Source organism: Diadema antillarum, unplaced genomic scaffold (genome assembly GCF_040938485.1).
Source record: "Diadema antillarum isolate AM-2024a unplaced genomic scaffold, OU_Dant_1.0 scf00000107, whole genome shotgun sequence".
Lineage (NCBI taxonomy): Eukaryota > Metazoa > Echinodermata > Echinoidea > Diadematoida > Diadematidae > Diadema > Diadema antillarum.
In genome coordinates, this window is record NW_027270996.1 from 1263970 (window position 1) to 1273580 (window position 9611).

Genomic DNA, 9611 nt, shown 5'->3' on the forward strand with positions numbered 1-9611 from the left:
TAGCGTGCCATTCGGGCTAAGCTGCATGGGATTGTAATTACAAACTGGAGGTCAAATGTATATAGGATACGTATATAGATGGTACAAATCTATACATCACTTCTTGCTCATCGCATAGAATATCAAAAACCCGCTGGTATTTTTACACACCATCATACAATGTGTTATTGTGCAAAGAAATCTATTACGAATAGTTCAAACTGAAATTACAATTTCTTTCCTTAGATTGGAAATCAATCTATAAGACTGGTAAGGCACCAAATCAAAATTAGATTATTAAAAAAGATATCTTCTAAATCTATTAGATTGAGATTTTCAATCTAATTTTGGATTGGTCCCTCATATCGATCTAAAGAATTTAGAGAGTATATATTTATGTTAGGTAATGAAGTGCTGATGGTATTGTGTTATGTTATGTAATAAAGTACTGATGAACAGTTAGTCATGTTCTTGTGTAAGGTGTAAGGCCTGTGATGTGCGGTCAACAGACACAGCCGACTCGAAGCAACATTATTTCTTCAGGCTTACTGCGCTTGCGCTAATTGAGTTTTGAATTAATCGAGTATCTACTCCATTATGTGCTGCGTATAGATAATAACTGCAATGTCTGAATTGCATGTTTCAAGTTTAAGCTTTGGTATAATGATGAGTAGAAATATATTTGTAGAATCAGTGACAAAGGTATACACTAGCATGTAATTTACAACTATAATGTGCATATTTTGTTCATGCTTTCATACTAGTATGTGTGTCTGTTAGACGGTGTGTGTATGTGAGAGTGTGTGGTATCTTGTGAAATAGGGCCACTCCACGAAGTTCACAGGACAAAACATACAATAGATAAGTTAATAATAAATATCATATGGTATCGGAGAATTGCGGACTTCTCAAAAGCTCTTTGTATCATAACTTATTATACACACTGGATAAGATTTGTTGTATTCCGTGTGGTCCCTATATAAAACCCTTGAGACATGTAGGGAAAGGTAAAGAACGACTGACCGATGTGACGGTTTTTACAAGCTGGTCGGCCCAGACAACTTTTACCCAAAGACATGGAATAAGATTAAAAATGTTGTTTAGTAACATTGAATTATAGGGTGCTGTTCGTTATTCCGAAGGTTCGTTAATCCGAAACACACAAATTTCCTATACCTAGAGGTTCGTTAATCCGAAAATTTGTGGCGTTATTCCGAAGGTTCGTTATTCCGAAGGTTCGTTAATCTGAAAATGAAATAGGGTTCGCTGTTCCGAAGGCTCGTTTATCCGAAAATGAAAGGGTTCGTTGTTCCGAAGATTCGTTAATCCGAAAATGAAATAGGGTTCGTTATTCCGAAGGTTCGTTGATCCGAAATGACATAGGGTCCGTAACGAACCTTCGGGAATAACGAGCTTTGTTTCATTTTCGGATTAACGAACCTTCGGAATAACGAACCTTATTTCATTCTCGGATTAATGAACCTTCGGAATAACAAACCTCATCACATTTTCGGATTAACGAACCTTCGGAATAACGAATCTTCGGAATAACGAACCTTCGGAATAACGAGCTGTAACCGAATTATATACCACTAATTCAGAGCACAGAATACTGCCAATTAAAAACATTAGGTAGTGCTAATGCCAGTCCTATAGAGAAAGACGACGCCGTGTAACATTGCGGCGACTATGTTTTCTAGTTTTTGTTTTGTTTTTTTATTACATTTGAAAAGCGCGTGATCATGTCAACACTTTGCATTTTTTTTTTTTTGGTTTCATTTAAACATAATAATAAAGACAATAATAGCATTTACATAGAACTAAGTCCGTTTAACTCAGATCATTTATATCAGAACCATTAGGGAAACAAGAAAATCTATATGAGCGATGAAGAAAATATGAAGTTCAGTGCATTTAGTCCCGTCTCTGAAACGCGAGTAGGGCAATTACACGGAGAAACGCGTGACTTTTGGGGTGATAATTGCTATCGCTTTTGACCCTTTTTATGACTAGCAGATGTTTGATTGCCCTTGGAATGGGAGCAGTTGATATCACATCAACAGAGCAGCTGATTGGTTCGTGCGCGTGGGCGACCCTTTGTGGAGCCGGGAAATGTGCAAACGCCGGGAAATGTGCAAACGCCTGGAAATGTGCAAACGTCTCGCCGGGAAATGTGCAAACGCCGGGAAATGTGCAAACGTCTTGCCGGGAAATGTGCAAATCTCTAAATTTCATCAACGGGAAATGTGCAAACGTGACGCCGGGAAATGTGCAAATGTTCAATTTTGCCGGGAAATGTGCAAAACGTCGCCGGGAAATGTGCAAACCATTCATCTCACCTATATTATGTAGAGATGGAAGAGAAACTCTCAATCAAAGCTGCGCACGACCCATTACCATCTTTACCACCTGTCTTAGCGACCATCTGTCTTGTTTTTTATGCCTCCGCCACGAAGTGGTGCCGCAGGCATTATGTTTTCGGGTTGTCCGTCCGTCCGTACGTCCGCCCGCATTCATTTACGCGATAACTTGAGTAATATTTACTGGAATTTTACCAAACTTGGTCCAAGTATAAAGTATGATGGGGCAATTACTTGGTTAGATCTTGAGTGAAATCGGCCAAAGGTCAAAGGTCAAAAGTCAAGGTCAAGTCATGAAATTTTATCTGTTTACGCGATAACTCAAGACTGGATCAAGCAAATTTCACCAAACTTTGTCCAAAGATGATGTATGGTGGGACAATTACTTGGTTGATTTTTGAGCGAAATCGGACAGAGGTCAAAGGTCAAAGATCAAGGTCAAATCCTAAAATTTAACTTTTTACGTGATAACTCAAAACTGGATGAAGCAGCTTTCACCAAACTTGGGCCAAGGATGATGTATGATACGGCAATTAGTTGAGTAGATTTTAGTGACATTGGCAAGAGGTCAAAGGTCAAAAGGTCAAGGTCAAATGTTAAAAATGTTGCTATTTCCTCATATCCATGCAATGCCCAAAGGTATTTTCTTGAAACTTAGTGTATAGACATATATCTACTGCATAAGGATTCTCCAAGGGGAGTTTCATGTCATAAGGTCAAACGTCAAAAGGTCAAAGATTAGGTGAAAATGTTACAATTTCACTTTTCTCACAAATGGTTCAATGTAGGCCTATCTTCATGGAACTTGGTATAAACACATGTAGTGACTGGCAGGGATTATCTAGGGAATTTAGGGGTCATGGGTCAATAGTCATGGGTCAGAGGTCAAGGTCAACTCGTCCAAAATTTTACTATTTCCCTCATATACTAGTATATGCAATGCTTGCATTATTATTTTTAAAACTTGATATACATATATTACCTAATGGAGATTCTCTTGGAAATTTCCTGCCAGAAGGTCAAAGGTCAAAGGTTAAGGGTCAAGGCCAGGTTTAAATGTAAAAAAAAAATATTTTATACTGTAATTACACTCTTTCTTTATACCTTGAAAATTACTCAATGCATAAACTTATAAAAGGGTCAGTCAGAATTTTGCCAGTTATGTGAAACTGTTATCTCACATTGTGAAGACATTATACTATACACCTATTGGGAGAATCATGCATTATGGCGGAGGCATCAGTCGCCATAGCGACATTTCTAGTTTTTAGTTACATTTTCAGCATTTTCTTGCAAACCCTACAATGAATTTTCACCAGATTTGGCAGATAACATCTTAATGGTGATATGATCGTAATTTGTAAAAATGAGCCCCCCCCCCCCCCACACACACACCAGTCCTAAGGAGGGGGGGGGGGAGGAGTTGAAGCCTCAGAGTCCCTAAACGCTTGATTTTTTTTCTTCATATGTCGAACCGAAAAAGAAAGAGCTAAGTTAGTGCTATGAAGACATTAATGACTAAAATTTCATGTTTCATTATGGCGGACCCAGGGGTGCCCTGATCGGGGGTGAGGGGGAGGAGAGGGATTTTCCACATTTTCAGCACATTCTCGAAAAATCTAGGACGGATTTTCACCCAACTTGTGAGATACAGTCATATATATGTTAATATAATCTTGATTTGTTAAAATGCGCCCCCCCCCCCCAATCGCCGATGGGGGGATTTAAGCTTCACTTTTAACATCCCAAAAATGTGGATTTTTTAAAATCTTCTTCTGTCAACCGAAAAAGATAGAGCTAAGTTAGTGCTATGAAGACATTAACGCGATTAATGAATGAAATGCCATGTTTGATTATGGCGGATCAAGGGGTGCCCAGATCGGGGGGGGGGGGGGGGAGGGGTGATGGGTGGAGGGGGATATTCCACATTTTTGGCATCTTCTTGAAATATCTATGAGGGATTTTCACCAAACTTGACAGATAGCAAGATTATGGTAATAATTATGATCTTGATTTGTTCAAATGAGCCCCCCCCCCCTCCCCCACCGCCGAAGGGGGGGGGGGGTGGGGCTGCGGGGGGTTGAAGCTTCAGCAAACCTTAACTCTGGAATTTTTAAAATCTTCTTCTGTCAAACCGATGAAGATAGAGCTAAGTTAGTGCTATGAAGACACAGCGTTAATGAATGAAATTTCATGTTTGGTTATGGCGCAGATCAAGGGGTCTCCAGATCGAGGGGGTGAGGGCAAGGAGAGGAATTTTCCACATTTTCAGCATCTTCTTGAAAAATCTACGACGGATTTTCACCAAAATTGGCAGATTGCCTCTTTACGGTGATATGCACTTAATTTGTTAAAATGAGCCCCCTCCCATACACACACACACACACACACACACACACACACCGCTTAAGGGGGGGTGAAGCCTCGGAGTCACTAAACTAAATTTTTATCGTCTTCTGTCAAACTGGAAAAGAGAGCTTAGTTAGTGCTATGAAGACAATAATGCCTGAAATTTTATTTCACGTTTGATTGTGGCGGATCGAGGGGTGTCCTTATCGGGGGGGGGGGGGGGGGGGAGAGAAGGGGGGATTTACACATATTCTGCATCCTCTTGAGAAATCTTTGATGGATTTTCACCGAACGTGGGAGGTAGCATCTCTAGGGTAATAGAATCCCACTTTGTTCGAAGGGACAACAAATCCAAGTTGTTCCCCTTCCCCAAAGATAGGGATAAGACCAGGGTAGCCCCCACGTAATTTAGTAAGCAGACGTGAAATTTCATCAAAGTATAGATCTACCTTCTAAAAATGTGATAAAATTGTGTTCTATTACTCTTGGTTGTATAGAAAATGTCTTTAAAAAGTATGTATTCCGTTTTTTCATATGTATAGGGTTTTCAATAAAATGCTGAATTCCACCCGAACAACCCCACCCCCCTCGTCATGGTCCCTTTCAAGTTCAAGGGGCGGAGATGGGGTGGGGGGGGGGCCTCCATCTCATCCCACCTTAAGGGTTTGGGCAGTGCTAATTTAGACAAATTGAGGTCATATCACCAGATAAATACGCTACGCTACGTTTCAAGTTTGGCAAATATCTATTATATAAGGGTTTCAATAATAATAATAATAATTGACAGTGCTTATATAGCGCATAACACATAGTGATAATGTCCCTATGCACTCAAAAAGAAGCTGAATATGTGACAAATACGCCTCCGCCGCACTTAACATTAATTCATGAATTAACTTACCATAACAGGCACCAGCACTCTATTAGCTTTTTTTTAAAGCTGATATATAATTCTATTATCCGAGGGATGTGTCTTGAGTTTTCAGGAAAAAGACAAAAAATGTGAAAAATAAGCCTCCTTCCTACCCCCTCCCCTTTTTGGGCATCCCTTCATCTGTCATAGTAAACTTGAACCTACATCATGCATTAACTGTATTTACGGTACTATCACCATAAAGATGCTATCTGCCAAGTTTGGTGAAAATTCGTCATAGATTTTTCAAGAAGATGGAGAAAATTTTGAAAATCCCCCTCCTCCCCCCCCCCCCCTGGTTACAGCTCGTTATTCCGAAGATTTATTATTCCGAAGGCTCTTTATTCCTAAGATTCGTTATTCCGAAGGTTCATTGTTCCGAATTTCATTAACGGATTAACCAGTATTCGGAATAACGAACCTTCGGAATAACGCCACAAATTTTCGGATTAACGAACCTCTAGGTATAGGGACTTTGCGTGTTTCGGATTAACGACCCTTCGGAATAACGAACCTTCGGAATAGCGAACCTTCGGAATAACGAACAGCACCCCCTCCCCCTCACCCTCACCTATCCTCGATCAGAGCACCCCTAGACCCGCCATAATCAAACATGAAATTTCAGTCATTAATGTCTTTACAGCACTAACTTTTTCGGTTCGACAGAGGTAGAAAAAAAAAATCAAGAGAATAGGGACTCTGAGGGTTCAAACCCCCCCCCCCCTCCTCGTCGGCGGGGGGGGGGGGGGATTCAATTTAACAAATTAAGATCGAATCACCATAAATATACTATCTGCCAAGTTTGGTGAAAATCCGTCATAGATTTTACAAGACTACGCAGAAAATGTGGAAAATCCCCCTTCTCCCCCTCACACCCCTTATCAGGGCACTCCTGGACCCGTCATAATCAAACCTGAAATTTTAGTAACTATAGTGTCTTCATATAACGTAGTTCCACATTCTTCGGTTCAACAGAACAAGATTACAAATTCCAGAGTTTAGGGACCTGAAACTCCAACTCCTCCTCTCCCCCCCCCCCCCCCCTTTGGCGGTGGGAGGGGGTGGGGCTCATTTTACCATATAAGACCATATCACCGTAAAGATGGTATCTGCCAAGTTTGGTGAAAATCCTTCTTGAGATTTATCAAGAAGATGCAGTAAATGTGGACAATCCCCCTCCTCTCCATCACTTTCCCTCTCCCCACCCCCAATCAGAGCACCCCTGGATCCGCCATAATCAAACATGAAATTTCAGTCATTAATGTCTTCAAGTCACTAACTTAATAGCTCTATCTTTTGTTTTTGTTCGACAGAAAAAGATTTTTAAAAATCCAGAGTTTAGGGACTCTGAGGCTTCAACTCCCCCCCCCCCCTTTTCGGCCGGGGGTGGGGGGGGGGGGGAGGATTGGGAGCTAATTTCAATTCATAAAGATCATATTACCGCAATGAGACTATCTGACAAGTTTAGTGAAAATCTGTCCTAGACTTTTAAAGAAGATACTGAAAATGTAGAAAATCCCTCTCCTCCCTTCACACCCCCCCCCCCGATCCGGACACCCCTGAATTCGTCATAATCAAACATGCAATTTCAGTCATTAATGTCTTCATAGCACTAGTTTAGGGATTCTGAGGCTTCAATTTGAAGACTCCTCCCCACTTATCGCCCCGTGCCCTGCAACCCTGGATCTGCCATTAAACGTGAACTCCTGGCATCAATATCTTTAACGAACCAACCTAGCTCATTCTTATTTGGTTATATAATACAAGAAGAATTTCGATAATACCGTAGTTCTGGGACTTTGACGCCCCCCCCCCCTTTTTTTTTCGGGGGGCGGGGGTGGCTACTATATAAACAAATTGAGATCCCATTGCCATAATCGTGCTACCTGCCAATTTTGTTGAAAATTTGTCAAGGATTTCATTAAGAAAATCTAAATGGTGGAAATTCATGGGCAGTTTTGATGTGGAGTTTATCTACTATCTTTATACACAATATCGCTAAAGGAAATGATTTGCACATTTCCCGGCGACGTTTTGCACTTTTCCCGGCAAAATTGAACTTTTGCACATTTCCCGGCGTCATGTTTGCACATTTCCCGTTGATGAAATTTGCACATTTCCCGGCGAGACGTTTGCACATTTCCCGGCGTTTGCACATTTCCTGGCAAGACGTTTGCACATTTCCCGGCGTTTGCACATTTCCCGGCGAGACGTTTGCACAATTCCCGGCGTTTGCACATTTCCCGGCGTTTGCACATTTCCCGGCTCCACACCCTTGTCGTCGACACTTGGCCTAGGTCAACATTATTTTCCCCCCCATTTGCACACCGAGCAAAGATTGTGGAACAACATTAAGACACAGACAGTCATATTTTATTCGCACGAAAAATCACGCTCGAGCAGATTGGTACGCGGTTTCGATCCGAACAAGAAGTCATTGTGCGTACTATAATGATGTGTGTGTATGTGTGTCTGTATGTGTGCATGCGTGCGTGTGTGCGTGTGTGCGTGTGTTAGTGTGTGTTTCCCACCTTTATGTATAGCTCTTTGCTTTCTCTAGAAATGCAACAAATCAATTCAGTATGCAAGTGATCTGTTCACAAATACGATTATGATTCAAAAGGACAAAGATAAACATTTACATTATACAAACAACGTAAACAGACATCAATAGAAATTGGAATACATATCGATGGGGAAGTACACATTACCTGGATAAAGATACAAATGTACAAACAGAGAAAGAGATGGATAGATAAATATATATGTATAACCCTTTTTTTTGACAAATAGATAGATGCAAGAATAGCAGAGCTCTATTTAAAGTAAGGAAGCAAAATTTCGATTAGTTTTATGTTTTTAAATCGAAATATTGATAGGTTAATTGAAATACAGGCCACCGTCTCGTTTGTAAAACATAGCTGGATAAATATCTTTAAAAATTAGAGAAAAATAAGGAGAAAGATTGATCAACACATACAGAATCTAGATATAGACGAGTATAGAGATAACAAAGAAGAAAGGGAGGTAAAGGAAAAGAGAGAAAATTAAGTGAAAACATTACCCCTCCTAATGAAAATCAGGAGATACTTGAATGTTTTTAATGCCACTCTGAACATGGATGCACAGGGCAGCCAGCGTACTCACAGTTTATTTCCGCTTTCAAAATGGGTTATTACCGGTTAATTAAAGGCACACGCTCCCCGACCTTCACTCGTTTTATATCACTCAGAACTGATTTAAAGCACGCACGTATGAGCGTGGTCGCACCAAAAATATTCCCGATATTTACTTCGCTTTAAACGGTCTAGCCTTAATTCAAGACGGCCATTTGACAATCCCTATACCACCTAGCCGTAATAGAAGGACAATACCGGACCAGGAAACAGTTAGTTCAAAAAGAGTATAGGTAAAATTTTACAAATACGACAATCGAAATTTGATGAAAATCAGATGAAGTGTAAGGAAGTTTTGACATTTTGAAGTTTACATTACTTTTACAAAACAGTTCTTGAACAGTCAGTATGAATATGCAAATGAATGAGTTATTGATTGATGTTATTGGCTCAAAATTGTCATAATGGTTTGTAAATAAAGTCTTGTCATTTACATTTTTTCTTCCTTCAAATGCAATTATTCCCCAATCTAAGATACTTTGGCCTATATCTGACTGATCATCATTTTGATGTTATTTAGCTATGAATAACAGTATGCGTTACACTTTTACAGCAGAAGATTTTTTTTTGGTCATTGTTTTAAACGATCGATGGAAAATTGTGAGATGATGACATCATAGCAGCTCTCCCATTTGTACATTCATTTAAAATCAAATGTTTGAAAACTGCTTTGCAAAAAAAAGAAATGGCGAATGTTCAAATTTGATAACTTCCTTATTTTCGATCCGATTTTGATAAACATTATTTTGTTGTGCTTATAAAATTATGTCATCTTTTTTCATTAAAAACAAGTTCATTTCTTGTCCAGAATAGCAGGGTTCTTTAAGTTGGCTC